Source organism: Saimiri boliviensis, chromosome 3 (assembly GCF_048565385.1).
Source record: "Saimiri boliviensis isolate mSaiBol1 chromosome 3, mSaiBol1.pri, whole genome shotgun sequence".
NCBI classification, from domain to species: domain Eukaryota; kingdom Metazoa; phylum Chordata; class Mammalia; order Primates; family Cebidae; genus Saimiri; species Saimiri boliviensis.
The window spans coordinates 138,267,554-138,282,276 of NC_133451.1; the positions used below are offsets into that span (position 1 = coordinate 138,267,554).

Sequence of the window (14,723 nt, forward strand, 5' to 3'; positions counted from 1 at the left end):
TCTTAAATTTATTGAGACTTGTTTTATGGCATATCATATGGTCTATCTTAGAGAATGTTCCATGAGCTGATGAAAAGAATGTGTATTCTGCAGTTGTTAGATGGAATATTCTGCAAATACCTATTAAGTCCATTTGTTCTAGGGTATAGTTTAAGACCATTGTTTTTCTGTTGATTTTCTCTCTTGACAACCTGTCTAGTGCTGTCAGTGGAATACTGAAGTCCCTCACTATTATTGTGTTGCCATCTATCTCATTTCCTAGGTCTAGTAGTAATTGTTTTATATATTTGGGAGCTCCAGTGTTAGGTGCATATATATTTAAGATTGTGATCTTTTCATGCTGGACTAATTCTTTTATCATTATATAATGCTTCCCCTTTGTCTTTTTAAATTGCCATTCCTTTAAAGTCTGCTTTGTCTGATATAAGAATAGCTACTTCTGCTTGCTTTGGGTTTCTCTGTTTCTACTTGCATGGAATATCTTTTTCTCCCCCTTTACCTTAAATTTATGTAAGTTCTTATGTGTTAGGTGAGTCTCTTGATAGCAGATACTTGGTTGGTGCTTTTTTTTTTTTTTTTTTTTTTTTTTTTGAGATAGAGTCTTGCTCTGTCACCCAGGCTGGAGTGCAGTGGCGTGATCTCAGCCATCTGAGTGGTTGTGATTACAGGTGCGCACCACCACACCTGGCTAATTTTTGTAATTTTAGTAGAGACAGGGTTTCACCATGTTGGTCAGGCTGCTCTTGAACTCCTGACCTCGTGATCCACCCACCTTGGCCTCCCAGAGTGCTAGATGCTGGGATTACAGGCATGAGCCACTGTGCCCAGTCAGTGGATTTTTATCCATTCTGCCATTCTGCATCTTTTAAGTGGAGCATTTAGGTCATTTACAATCAACGTTAGTATTGAGATGAGAGGTACTATTCTACTCACTATGCTAGTTGTTGCCTAAATACCTGTGTTTTTTTCATTGTGTTATCGTTTTATAGGTCCTGTGAGATTTGTGCTTTAAGGAGGCTCTCTTTTGGTATATTTTGAGGTTTTGCTTCAAGATTTAGAACTCCTTTTAGCATTTTTTGTAATGCTGGCTTGGCAGTAGGAAATTCTCTCAACATTTGTCTGAAAAAGACTTTATCTCTCCTTCATTTATGAAGCTTATTTTCACTGAATACACAATTCTTGACTGATAATTATTCTGTTTAAGGAATAAAAGATAGGACCCCAATCCCTTCCGGCTTATAGGGTTTCTGCTGAGAAATCTGTTAATCTCATAGGTTTTCCTTTATAGGTTACCTGATGCTTTTGCCTCACAGCTCTTAAGATTCTTTCCTTTGACTTGACTTTAGATAACCTAATGACTATGTGCCTAGGTGATGATCTTTCTGCAATGGATTTCCCAGATGTTCTTTGAGCTTCTTGTATTTGGATGTCTGGATCTCTAGCAAGACCACGGAAGTTTTCCTTGATTATTCCCTCAAATAAGTTTTCCAAACTTTTAGATTTCTCTTCTTCCTTAGGAATTCCAATTATTATGTTTGGTCATTTAACATAGTCTCAAATTTCTTGGAAACTCTGTTCATTTTTAAAAATTTTTTTTTTCTTAGTCTTTGTCAGACGGTTAATTCAAAAGCCTTAGCTTCAAGCTCTGAAGCTCTTTCTTCTGTTTGTTAGATTCTATAATTGACACTTTCCAGTGTATTTTGCATTTCTCTAAGTGTGTCTTTTGCTTCCAGAAGTTGTGATTATCTTCTCTTTATGATATCTATTTCTCTGGAGACTTCTTCATATCCTGTATTGTTTCTGTAATTTCTTCAAGTTGGTTTTCACCTTTCTCTGGTGTCTCCTTGAGTAGCTTCATAATCAACCTTCTGAATTCTTAATGTAACAATTCAAAGATTTCTTCTTGGTTTGGATCCATTGCTGGAGAGCATTACAGAACCTTGTTCTGTCATATAACCAGAATTCCTTTTCTGGTTCCTTCTCATTTGGTAGACTGTTTCGGTGGAAAGATTTGGAACTCAAGAGCTGCCATTCAGACGTTTTCTTGTCCCACAGAGTGATCCCTTGATGTGGTATTCTCCCCCTTCCCCCAGATATGAGGCTTCCTGAGAGCCAGACTGCAGTGATTGTTATTGCTTTTCTGGGTCTACTACCCAGTAGGGCTACCAGGTTCTGGGCTGGTGCTAGGGAATGTCTGCAGAGTCCTGTGATGTGATCCATCTTCAGGTCTCCCGCACCTGCTCTGGTGGAAGTGGGAGGGAAGTGAAGTGAACTCTGGGAGTCCTTGGCTTTAGTTTTGTTTAGTGCATTGGTTTTCTCAAATGCTGTATATGCTAGCTGTGAAGCTATCACATAAACAGACTCAGGACCTCCGGTTAGCCAGGGTGTTGCAGGCGGTAGAATTAACTGTGGTGTTCTCCTTCTTTGGAGCAGGGTTCTGTTATGAGTTTCTGTAATAACTTGAGGTGGTTGGCCTCCAGTCAGGAGATGGCACTTTCAAGAGAGCACCTGCTGCAGTAGTAGAATGGGGATACAATCTTGCCCTTCATAACACAGGATAAATACTAGGGTTTCTCAGGTGATGGGTGGGACCATAGAACTCCCAAGAGTTTATGTCTTTTGGCTTTGGGTACCAGGGTGGGTAGAGAAAAACCATCAGGTGGGGACAGGGTTAGGGGGGTCTGAACTCAGACTCTCCTTGGGTGGAACTTACTGTGGCCACTGTAGGGAATGGAGGGTGGTTATCAGGCTAATGGAGTTATGTTCCCAGAGGGATTATGACTGCCTTGGCTACACCATACAGGTCATCGGGGAAGAAGGGGAAAAGTCAGCAGTGACAGGTCTCAACCAGCTCCCAGCAAGCCCAGTCTCACTCCTGTCATGCCCCCACAACAGCACTGAGTTTATATCCAGCAGCTGGTAAGCACAGCTGAGGTCTTACCCCAGGCTATAAGCCACCCTGCTGAGAAAGCAAGCAGGGCTCTCAGGCCTCACCCCTCCCCACCTGCCCACCCCTTTGGCTGCAGCTTCTGCACTCGTATTTGTACTTCCTGTTCACCCCCCAACCCCAGATTCTACTCAGGAAAATTTGTGCTCAGTTAAAATTATTACAAAGTTCAGCTAGGAGTTTCCTTCACTCTGTGGCCCCTCCCCAGTTCTGCCGGCTGCCTTCCCTTCCCCAAAGATCCCTGTGAGATAAGGCCAGGAATGGCTTCCCCAAACTCGAGCTGGGGATCTTGAATGCCTACAGGACTCTTCTCACTGCTGCCTGCTTCTACTTTTATATTTCACTCAGCCCCCTAAATCCATTTCAGTTATAGGTAAGGTTAAATCCTCCTCCTGTGACCTGGATTTTCAGGATTTTCACGTTCCCAGTGGGATGTGGATTCAGAGGCAGACTTTTCCTCCTCTCATACCTTGGGAACTCAGTTTTTCAGCTGTCACTCAGAGTTTGCAGCGGTAAGCTGCTTCTTTCAAAGGGTATGTGAATTCTTTCAGTTTTCCTGGTATGTTCCTATGGTGGTTGTTGAAGCAAAAGTTCACAGTGTGAGTCTCTACATGCTGTTCTGTCTAAATGAGAGCTGTCTGTTAATACTGTCTCTTACCTGCCATTTTCCCATTCTCTCTCCACTAGCTAGAGTTATTTTACAAAGACAGGAAACATGCAGAATTGGTAGCAGTCGGCTCATTTAAATATTAATTTGTCCTTTCATACAATCAATATTAAATACTTATGTTGGGTGATAGACACACAGAAATAAATAAGATGCAGCTCACAGTCTAAAAGAGGTAACTGAACAAACAACTAAAACAGTTTGATGAGTCAGATGAAAGGAAAAGAATGGGATACTATGGCAGCATTTGTAATCCCATTATTGGGTATATACCTAAAGGAAATTAAGTTGTTCTTCCAAAAAGACACATGCACTCACATGCTAATCACAGCACTATTCACAATACTAAAGACAGAATCACCCTATGTGCTCACCAACAGTGGATTGGATAAAGAAAATGTGGTATATGTACACGATGGAATACTATGTAGCCATTTAAAAAGAATGAAATTACATCCTTTGCAACAACATGGATGCAGCTGGAGGTCATTATCCTAAGAGAATTAATGCAAGAACAGAAAACCAAATACCGTATGTTTTCATTTATAAGTGGGAGCTAAATATTGTATACACAGGGACAAAAAGATGGAAACAACAGACACTGGAGACTGTTAGAGTAGAGACAGAAGGAGCAGGGGGAACAGCTCAAAAATTACCTATTGGGTACTATGCTCACTACCTAGGTGAGGGGATCATTCATACCCCAAACCTCAGCATCACACAGTATACCCATGTAACAAACCTGCACATGTGGATAAATGAGAAGCATTGCCCACAATGGATGACTGATTGTGGATGAGCTACACTGGAGAATGCAGAGGAATGGCATGATTAGAATACACTGGGCATAATATAAAGAAATGAATGGAAAGAAGACACCAATTACAGTAGTTGAGAAGAGAGATGATGAAGGCCTGGACCAGAACACTTACAATGGAATGCAGAGAAGTAGAAGTGTAGTTTTAAGAGAGATTTAGTAGGTGAACTCAAGAGTCTCAAGCAGATATGCAGAGGGGAAGAGAATGAAGTAAAGGATAATCCTAGATTTCTGGCTTGAGCTACTGAAAAAGAAAGGCAAGAAAGCATAGTAATTAGAACTACATGTTGTAGAACCAGACAGCCTGACTTGAATTCCACCTCTACTAATTAATAATTTTGTGATCTTGAGATAATTTCTTAAATTCTTTGTGGTTTGGTTTCATTACCTGTACAATGAGAAAAATAATAGAATCTATCTCAAAGGATTTTGTAAGGAATTACATGAAAGCTCTTAGTGCCTGGCACACAGGAAGCACCTGATAAATGTTAGCTACATTTGGCTGATGGCTGATGGTAATGCCATTCACCAATACAGGGAATATGAAAGAAGGCACAGATTTCAGGTGTGAAGAACAATGAGTTCAATGCCAGACATGATAACCTGACCTGACTGCGGGACACTGAGTAGGCAGCTGATAAGGGGCTAACGCCTAGGAGAGAGTTGTAGGATCTGATACTACTTTATAAGGGGAATGCTAAAGTGGTATCTGAAGAAGTTCCTAGACAACATGAAAAAGCAGGCCCTCAGGGAAGAACATGTGGGTGAGATGTGGAAGGAAGAAAAAAGCTTAGAAATTTCCTAAATCCAAGGGATAGACAGAGGAAAAAATGATTGAAAAGAAGAGGAAGATCCACAAACAATACTTCTAATAAAGAAGTACCATAAAAACTAAAGAAAAAAAAACCAAAATATGAATGATATTGAGATGAAGAAAACATACCATCATCCACAGGGAACAGGCTTAGAGACAAGAAATAAAGGGCAGAGACAAAAAGATACATCTCAATAAAAAGCGGCATCCCCTAGAATAGTGCTTTAAAGTTTATTATTTGAAAGAATTACCTAGAAGAACTAAATAATGAAATCTCCAAGTTTATAAGGGCCAAAGGCTCTTTTCCTTACCAAGGAGGAAAAGCCCCAGAAAAATATTACATAGTAGGCAAGAAAACATTGGGGGTTTTTTGCTTGGTTTTGTTTTGTTTGAAATGGAGTTTTGCTCTTGTTGCCCAAGCTGGAGTGCTGTGGTGTGGTCTTGGCTCCCTGCAACCTCTGCTTCCAAGGTTCAAGTGATTTTCCTGCCTCATCCTCCCAAGTAGCTGGGATTGCAGATGCCTGCCACCACACTCATCTAATTTTTATATTTTTAGTAAAGATGGGGTTTCACCATGTTGGCCAGGCTCGTCTCGAACTCCTGACCTTAAGTGATCCACCGGCCTTGGCCTCCCAACGTGCTGGGATTACAGGCGTGAGCCACCATGCCTGGCACAAAAATATTTTTCAAGGCAAGAAATCAGAACATAATCTGGCTTCAGCAAAAAATAATCCAAACTGCATTTTGCAAATAAATTTCTGGCCCCAAGTTTTCAGTTACTAAACCCAAAGAGCCATTTTAAATCACATCAATTTTGGGCTTGAAGAAAGTGAGAGATAACCATTTAATCCATATTATAAATACAAGAACTATTTTGGAGAGCTTGTTGAGATGCATATAAACTGAGTTATCCAAGACCTCCTGAATCAAAATCTCTTCTCTGGTATGAAGTCAGGAAAAATCGTCTGCTTCTTGAGATGTTTAAAACCAGCTCACCAGGTGATTCATGTGCGCAGTTTGAGAACCCCTAATCTATCTGCTCAAGAGACCAAGGACAAGAGATAATAAATGGCTTGCACAACAGCACATATCAGAATCACCTAGAGCAGGGGTCCCCAACCTCCAAAACCTGGATTGATACCAGTCTGTGCCCTGTCAGGAACCAAGCCACCAACCAGGAGGTGAGCAACAGGTGAGCATAACTTCCTGAGCTCCACCTCCTGTCAGATCAGAGGTGGCATTAGATTCTCATAGGATCTCGAACCTTATCGTGAAGTGCACATGTGAGGATCTAGGCTGCGCACTACTTACAAGAATATAATTGACACCTGATGATCTGAGGTGGAACAGTTTCATTCTCAAGCCACCCCATCCCCATCACTTATGGAAAAGTTGTCTTCCACAAAACTAGTCCCTGGTGCCAATAAAGTTGGAGACCACTGACCTACAGGGTTTGTTAAATATAAATTTCAGCCAGGCACTGTGGCCCACGCCTGTTATCCCAACACTCTGGGAGGCTAAAACAGGCAGACTGCTTGAAGCCAGGAGTTCAAGAAGGCAGGGCAACATGATGAACCCATCTCTACAAAAAATAAAAAATTAGCCAAGCATAGTGGCATGTGCCTGTCATCCCAGCTACTCAGGAAGCTGAGGTGGCAGGATCGTTCAGTGAGCCAAGAACATGCCACTGCACTCTAGTCTGAGCAACCAGAGTGAAAACAACAACAGCAACAACAACTCTGAGCTCCACCCTCCAAGTTTCTGATTCGGCCCAAGAATTTACATTTCCTACAAGTTCCCAGGTGAAGTTTGCACTGTTCATCTGAGGACTGCACTTTGAGAAACTCTAGTCTCGACTAAAGTTGTTAGAGACTTTTCTTTGAGTACAGTGTGGCGCCACATACATACTTAAAGACCAAAACAAGGGTATTTCAGAAAATGATGTTAAAAATGAAATGAAAAACATGACCAAACTTAAATTATATATATTTATTTTAGGCCATTCTGGTCAATTAGAACAGTAAAAAAAAAAAAAAAAAAATGCTGGAAAAGATCCAAACTATGCTAGAAATTATAAGGGCCATAGAATATGTGAAGAGACAAAAATAAATGAATAAATTTAAAAGACTAAATTTACAAAAGAAGGTAGAGATAGATTATAACTTAAAAATCGATTTAAAAAAAGATATGCAAAATGAACAAATTTCAGATTTACCATTATGTAGGTAGTTTGATTACATGACTCTTAACAAGTCACTTTCTAGGTATCTTTTTGTGTTATTTACTAAAACAGTTTTGAGGCTAGATTTTTATTCAAAATCATTTTTGAAACCGGCTTCCCACAGGCTCCACACAAAGCCAGGGAAGCCACAGGGAAACATTCTTTACTCACCATCCCAATTCTGCATGACTCAGACATTCCCAGCATTACATTAGAAAGGACAGCCTTCTAATGCTGTCATAACTGCTATTCTTTTCTTATGTAGACAATTCTTAACCCTGAAATAGCATAGTCAAATAACAATTCTCTCAAAACAGCTCAGAATATCTGTAATTTTCTCTATCTACCTGCTATTTGTCTCACCGTTCTGAGAACACATCCAAAATTCATAACAGATGAATTCTACCGACAGCCATTCCTCAGGACTGTCATACACATTTTACATCATACTGTCTTCAAGTTTTCAGAGTCCCTCTTCAAACCCATTTTCCACTTGTGCTCCTTGTTATGCTACCTTTAGTATCCACCATCATTTCCTCAGAAGAAAACAATACACCCAAGTGTTAGATCCTTTCATTATCCAAGTCAGTCCTACAACCACATTAGCTGCTCCACCTTCTTAGTATCCTTGCCATGCCTTCCTCTTCACACATATGTGCTTTTGTACTCTTCACACCCCACTCCCAACAGTCTCCTGCACAACCCAAAATAACCTCACATCTAAGGCAACAATATTTTGTTTCTGAGCTTTTCAAAACTAGTATAAGTATCATTCTATCACACATGCCACTTTCTAGAGCTAAGAGGCAAGAACATGTTCCAAACAACTTCTGTTGCACAGACAGGTGAATGGTTGTAAATACAGATTTTTTTTCCCAGGATTCCTGAGTGGCTAATTCTTTATCATAAGAACGTTGATTCTGCTTAGGACCTTGAAATTAAAGCTCCCTAAAACATTAGAGGATCTCTCAGTGGTTGGAGTTAACTGGGAAAAGCCCTGTAACAGGGGACACACACACACACACATTCCAACCTTCAGACCAAAACTCAAGAGTTCATCAGAGTCAAATCTCAAATTTAAGAAGTCATTATCCAACAAATGACTAACACAAAACTTAAACACAGACTCAATGCCTATTAACAATTATTAAATCTTAGCCTAAAGTGAGCTCCAAATCTATGCAATAACACTTTGTTCCTGAAATATCTGAATTAGAAACAGGACTTCATGGGAATTCTTACATGGACATAAAACAGCTCTTTATGATTATCAGCTTTTCTTTTCCTTATTCTAAACTGTGTCTAAAATGACAGGACTCAGAAGAGTAGAGGAAAGGGGAGGTTAGGGAGAGAGTTGTTAAAGGATACAAAATTACAACTAGATAATTAACTATAGTCATCCTACCATGGTATTACCATGGTATAGAACAGGAGAACTTAATCCTCCTATCTAGCTGTAATTTTGGATTCTTTAACAAATCTTTCCCCAACCCTCCCTTCCCCCTACTCTTCCCAGAAAAGCACACAATCATAAATAGCTGTTTTGTGTCTAGACAATAACTATACTAAATTTTTTAAAATACAAAGATCATAGGTATAGGTCTGATTTTACTGGATCAGGTTGTCAATCTCTGTTGACATTCACTGGCAAAATGCAGATTTCCAAGTCCTGCCCCTACTATTTTGATTCTGATTTTGATACATTAGTTTCAGGCCTACTAATATGAAATTTTTAATGTGTAGTTTTAACAAGCATTCTAGTAATACTTTGGGAACTACTGCAAAACACTCCCCTCAAGAAGATCATTTATAAGAGGCAAATCAGAAAGCCTTAGAAGTATGTCTAATAAGGAAGTTTCTAATCAACATAGGAACTCTACTACAATACTGACAGACTGATTGATTTTAGTAAGAAAGAATATTAACATTTACACAGTCAAATAAATAGTATGTGCCTCTGTAAATTATGTAGCCTGATCAGTTATTTTAACAACACTACCATTGCTTGAAACTCAGAGTCACTTCTCAGAATTTATTTTCAATACAATGTATGAGTCTTCAAATTACAAAAAGAAAAACTGATTTCCTTATGTTATTGTTCCTTCTGGGTTTTGAACAAAATTAGAGAACCCCAGGTATGATCATCACCCAAGCTCTAAACAAGTTAAGACTTTTCCTAAATATATCCTTACAAGGTTGAGATTTGCCACCAGAGAAAACAGGATGCTTAAAAGAATGCTACCAGAGGATCAAGATGTAATTCTTAAGATTTTTTTTAAAAATGCTTTGCATAGAGGATAGAATATAGCCTCTCCATAAGACTAAACAAGATAATGTTCACTTGGATGTGTAAGTTCAAGTAGACTTGCTTTAAAAAAAAAAAAAAGTATAACATATTATACTGAACACATGTCAATAATAATGAGAAAAGAAGACATTACCTGGGGCTGCTGTCTTCAATAGCCTACTGCTGGGTTGTATTTGCTCACTTCACTCTTCAGAGGAACGGAAAAGATTTCTCTATCATTTGGCTCTGCTGGAAACCCCTAGAAGAAGACTTTAAAATCTATGGAGAGAAATAAAAATAATAATTAATAAACTGCAAAATCCAATCTGAGTATCCCTATTTTTTCTCCTCTCCCATTTACCACTACATGTTGTACACTGAGTGGGTTCTCCCAGTGTGCATTTGTCTTCATCATAAAAAATAAATACGCAAAAAGCAAATGTTTATTTAGAAATCTGAATGCTAGCCAAAAATGAGAAACTCCTGCTGGGTAACAGAAAATAGAAAAGAATTCTTCCATCTTATAAGAGATGGCAAACAATTATATGCTTCTTTTAGTAGTGAAAAAAAGTGTGAAAGTGAATCCACATCCATGGATCAACAGCATCACATTAAGTTAATAATGATAGTATAATATAAAATAGCAAAGAAAGGAGCACAAATAACTTTTATAAACAATTTCCAAGAATGCACAATATTACCAAATATTTCCAGATAACTCTGACCTATCAATCTAGATACTGACAATTGAAAGTCCAGGTTTTTGCAATCCAATGGGCAAAGTCTACTTTGGTCTTAGACACACATCTATCATCAGGCCTAATTGGTCTTAGATACACATCTCCTATCATCAGGCCTAACTGTCATCATAACAAAAATGTGTGGCTGAATGCCTACTGTACAACCAGGAAATCATGAGCTTGAAGAGAAGCGGGCTAGGAAATTATCCTACGTGGGAGAAACACAGAGAACAAAACCTAGAGGTGTCCAGGACAGCAATAAAAAGATCTAGAGAGACTAACCCTTAGCAGTTAGGCAGAAGCTAACATAAATACTAAACAAAACCACAGGAAGCCACTATTCAACATCACAATAAATGGAAGCCAGAGAAAATGTCCAAGAAAGCACATTTTTTAAGGAAACAATAAATACTATACTTAAATTTAAAACATGGAAACAGGCTGCTCTGCCTATGGAGTAGCCACTCTTTTACTCCTTTACTGTCTTAATAAACTTGTCTTCACTTTACGGATTCGCCCCATATTTTTTCTCACATAGGTGCAAGAACCCTCTTAGGGTTTTAAAAAAAAAATAAAAAATAAACATAGAAACTATTTAAATGCCAATAACTGAGGAAGTCAAGTAAATTTGCCACAACTACATAATTTACTTAATCACAATTCTGTCAGCCATTAAAAACTTTTCATTCCACAATGTGTATATATAAATATACTTCAAAACATCAAGCCATGATAAATACATACAATTTTGTGTCAATTTTTTTTCTTTTAAGACAGAGGCTCGCTCTGTTGTCAGGCTGGAGGGTAGTGGCGTGATCTTGGCTCACTGCAATCTCTGCCTCCCGGGTTCAAACAATTCCCATGCCTCAGCCTCCCCAGTAGCTGGGAGCTAAAGGCACTCACTACCATGCCTGGCTAATTTTTTGTATTTTTATATTTTAGTAGAGTTGGGATTTCACCATGTTGGCTGGGATAGTCTCGATCTCCTGACCATAATCCACCCACCTCGGCCTCCCAAAGTGCTGGGATTACAGGTGTAAGCCACCTCACCAAGATAATTTTATGTCAATTTTTAAAGTAATTTTAAAATTAAAAAGATGTTATGAGTTATAATAAAATGGGAAAATGTAGTTTATAATACAAAGTGGAAAGAAAAAGCAGAATATAATGTAATTACATATGACCACAACTACTTAGGCAAAAGAAAAAAACAAGATCCAATTTCTTCTGATATAGTTTATAAATATTAGATTAAATAGTTCTTATCTTTAGATGGGTTGAGGGGAGCAATTCAAGTTGGTCCTGTACAACAAATATGTCTTTTCAAAATCTCTACACAGTCAGGATTTCTCAAGCCCCAAAAGGTAAGCCATTCATTCATATAATAATTTTTCTGCAATAGTCCAATATAATAAAAGATGGCCCTAGAATTCTCTACAAAAGTTGTTCCCACCTGGGAACTATTAGTATCACCTCATAACCAAATCTCTGGGCTTTAATCACAAGAGGTTTTACAAGTAACAGAATTCTACCTCTTCAATATCCCACATGAAGTTTTATCATCACCAGCTGAAGAGATACAGACTCTTTTACCTCCTCTTAAGAATTACAGATTGCTGCTAGGTGCTTTTCAGGTGATTTCAAGCCTTTTCTCATCTTGCAACTTGTGAATTATGAAAGGGCATCTCTAATTCATGAGAAATAGTTCTCCCATCTTAGTGTCCATTATCATATATCCTTCCCTTACACTCTACAATTTTAGGCATTCGCACACATATGCTTTTACTTAGGTAATAAGGCATTGCTCGGTATCAGTTAAGGGCTTTACTAAGAACCACTGTTATATTTTACCGTCATGATTCCGCCAGCAGCAATGCTTCAGGACTTCAAAGGAAGCTGAGTCCTTTGAGAGTAATGCACAGAATGACATCGAAAGCAAGGTTAAATGGAATTCAAGTAAATTGAAAGAAGTCTCTTAAAATTCACTGGTTCTGATAATTCTCTTGCTTGTCATCTCATTTAAAAACAAAATATGTCTCCTGCTAAAAAGGGGGAAGTTGGCAGTTAACAATTCAGTCACACTCAAATCTCTCCCCAGGCAAATGCTTTTCTTCTAACAAAACATTCTACCTCCACATAATAAAATCAAATTCAGGCTCACAATCCTTCTGTATAATAGCTACATCGCATCCCTAATTTCAACAGAGGAACAAAATATAAAGCTCATTTCCAGATGGCATAAATTCAGTGAATTTAGACCTCTACTATGTCAAGTTCAGAAATACACTAATGGGCAGAGAGTACACAAAAGCACAGCAAAACCACCAAATGAACACTTTGTTGGGGTGGGGAGAGAGAATTAATATCTACATCATGGATTTCTCCATATATCAGAGAAACAAATGGGCGTGGGGAGCACTTTTATACAGGAGGTGTGGATTATCCATTGTATTAATTGATCTGTAATAAAATCAAATGGTTTCCTGGAGGATAATTAACCAACCGATCAATAAACAGAGAAGTTTCAAACAATTAGACAAGTTTTCAAATACATGAAACTTACTATGAGCTAATTATTGAAAGATTTCATTCTCAAAACGACTGAATTGGGAGAGTAATACAATATATTCACATGTGAAAACTCCCATAGTAGAACAAAACATTCTACACAAGTCCACAAACTTCACTGGATCCATTAAGCACACTAATAATAACTAAAAGTCTTAAAATGGATGGACCCATATGGATCACCTAAATTCATTCCCTGAGTTTTACAGAGGATAAAACTGAGGCACGGGGAGGATGAGTGACCTGTTCAAAATTAAGCTGTGGTAAAAGACAAAGACAGAGGTAGAAGCCACATCTTCCAACTCCCACAGTAGTACTGTCTTCTCCATATTAAGCTCACAATTCCTCAACAGTCTACCCATTAAGTTGATTTCATTCCTCCTCTCAACAGCAAACCTTCTAAAGCTCTGGGAAAAGTTGAACCAAATGAAGCTTCAACCTTCAATTTCCACTCAATCAATCCCTGAGATTTAACATTAATTACATTCAATTCTTTTTTACCCAAAAAACTCAGTGTAATTTGGATGACTTTAGGAGGGTCTCAACCACAAAACAAATTCTTGAATTGGAGCACATCACAAGGGAAGGAAAAGGAAGCAGGCAGAGACCATAAGCATCTTAGAAATACACCAAGAATACTGACTTTGGGAGGCTGAGGTGGGCGGCACCTGAGCTCAGGAGTTCAAAACCAACCTGGCCAACATGGCAATCCTGTCTCTACTAAAATACAAAAATTAGCCAAGTGTTGTGGTGGGCACCTGTAACCCTAGCTATTTGGGAGGCTGAGGCGGGAGAATTGCTTGAACTCGGGAAGCAGAAGTTATAGTGAGCCGAGATGGTGCCACTGCACTCCAGCCTGGGTGACAGAGTGAGACTCCATCTCAAAAAAAAAAAAAAAAGAATAATGAAGGTGAACAAAACCAAATTCTAGTTTTAAAGTGATGCTTCCCAATGTGACAACTACTCCTAAGGTGTTTTTTTAAATAGTCATTGTTTAAGGTTCTGTAATTAAATAAATTTGGGAAAATGCCACATTCTAAATGTACCTCTTGAATATTTACAAAGCACATTATGTGTATTAAGACTCTAAGAAGGCCTTGTAGAAAAGAGCCTGCTCAGTTTTGTTTAGCCCAATATTATTTGATATCTTTGGTTTGCTGAGCTAATATTGATAACCTCCAATTAACATACTTCAGGAAGTATACACAGCGTTCTTAGTGAAAAACCTAGTCTGACACTCTTTAAGCAGTATCTATAATGAGATAGCCTCCCTCTTCCAGACTCAGCTGTTAAAAAATCAACTCGTGAGGCAAAGGAATCTTGTTTTTACAATGAAAATCACCACCACCACTAGCAAGTAGTAAGTGCTAAGAGCAAGGCATGTGCTACATGCAGATTTTTTTTTTTTAAAGAGGCTAGGCATGTCTTTAGCCACCAAGTTCTCTTTCCCAGAAGTTGTATTTTTTCATACATAAACAAAACATCTTGTATGTATCTTTTTTTTACACAAAAACATATTACACTGTTTTATACCTTGCACTTTTCAGCAAACAACATGCATTGGCAATATTTTCAAATTGGTACATAAACAGAATTCACTGGTGTGAATTTTTATGACTGCACATTTTCGAGTATACAGCTGTAACACGATGTATTTATTCA

At 38.4% G+C, this 14,723-nt stretch overlaps 1 protein-coding gene across 4 annotated transcripts in view; it reads right to left on the reverse strand.

The window, feature by feature from the left end:
• The window catches only part of FHIP1A (FHF complex subunit HOOK interacting protein 1A), a 275,581-nt gene that overhangs the window by 184,489 nt on the left and 76,369 nt on the right, over positions 1 to 14,723 (reverse strand). For all 4 annotated transcript variants that reach the window (XM_074396824.1, XM_010338606.2, XM_074396823.1 and 1 more), the window contains exon 2: positions 9,908 to 10,032. The gene's annotated coding sequence lies outside the window, so the exon portion shown is untranslated. The remainder of the gene's footprint in view (positions 1 to 9,907; positions 10,033 to 14,723) is intronic.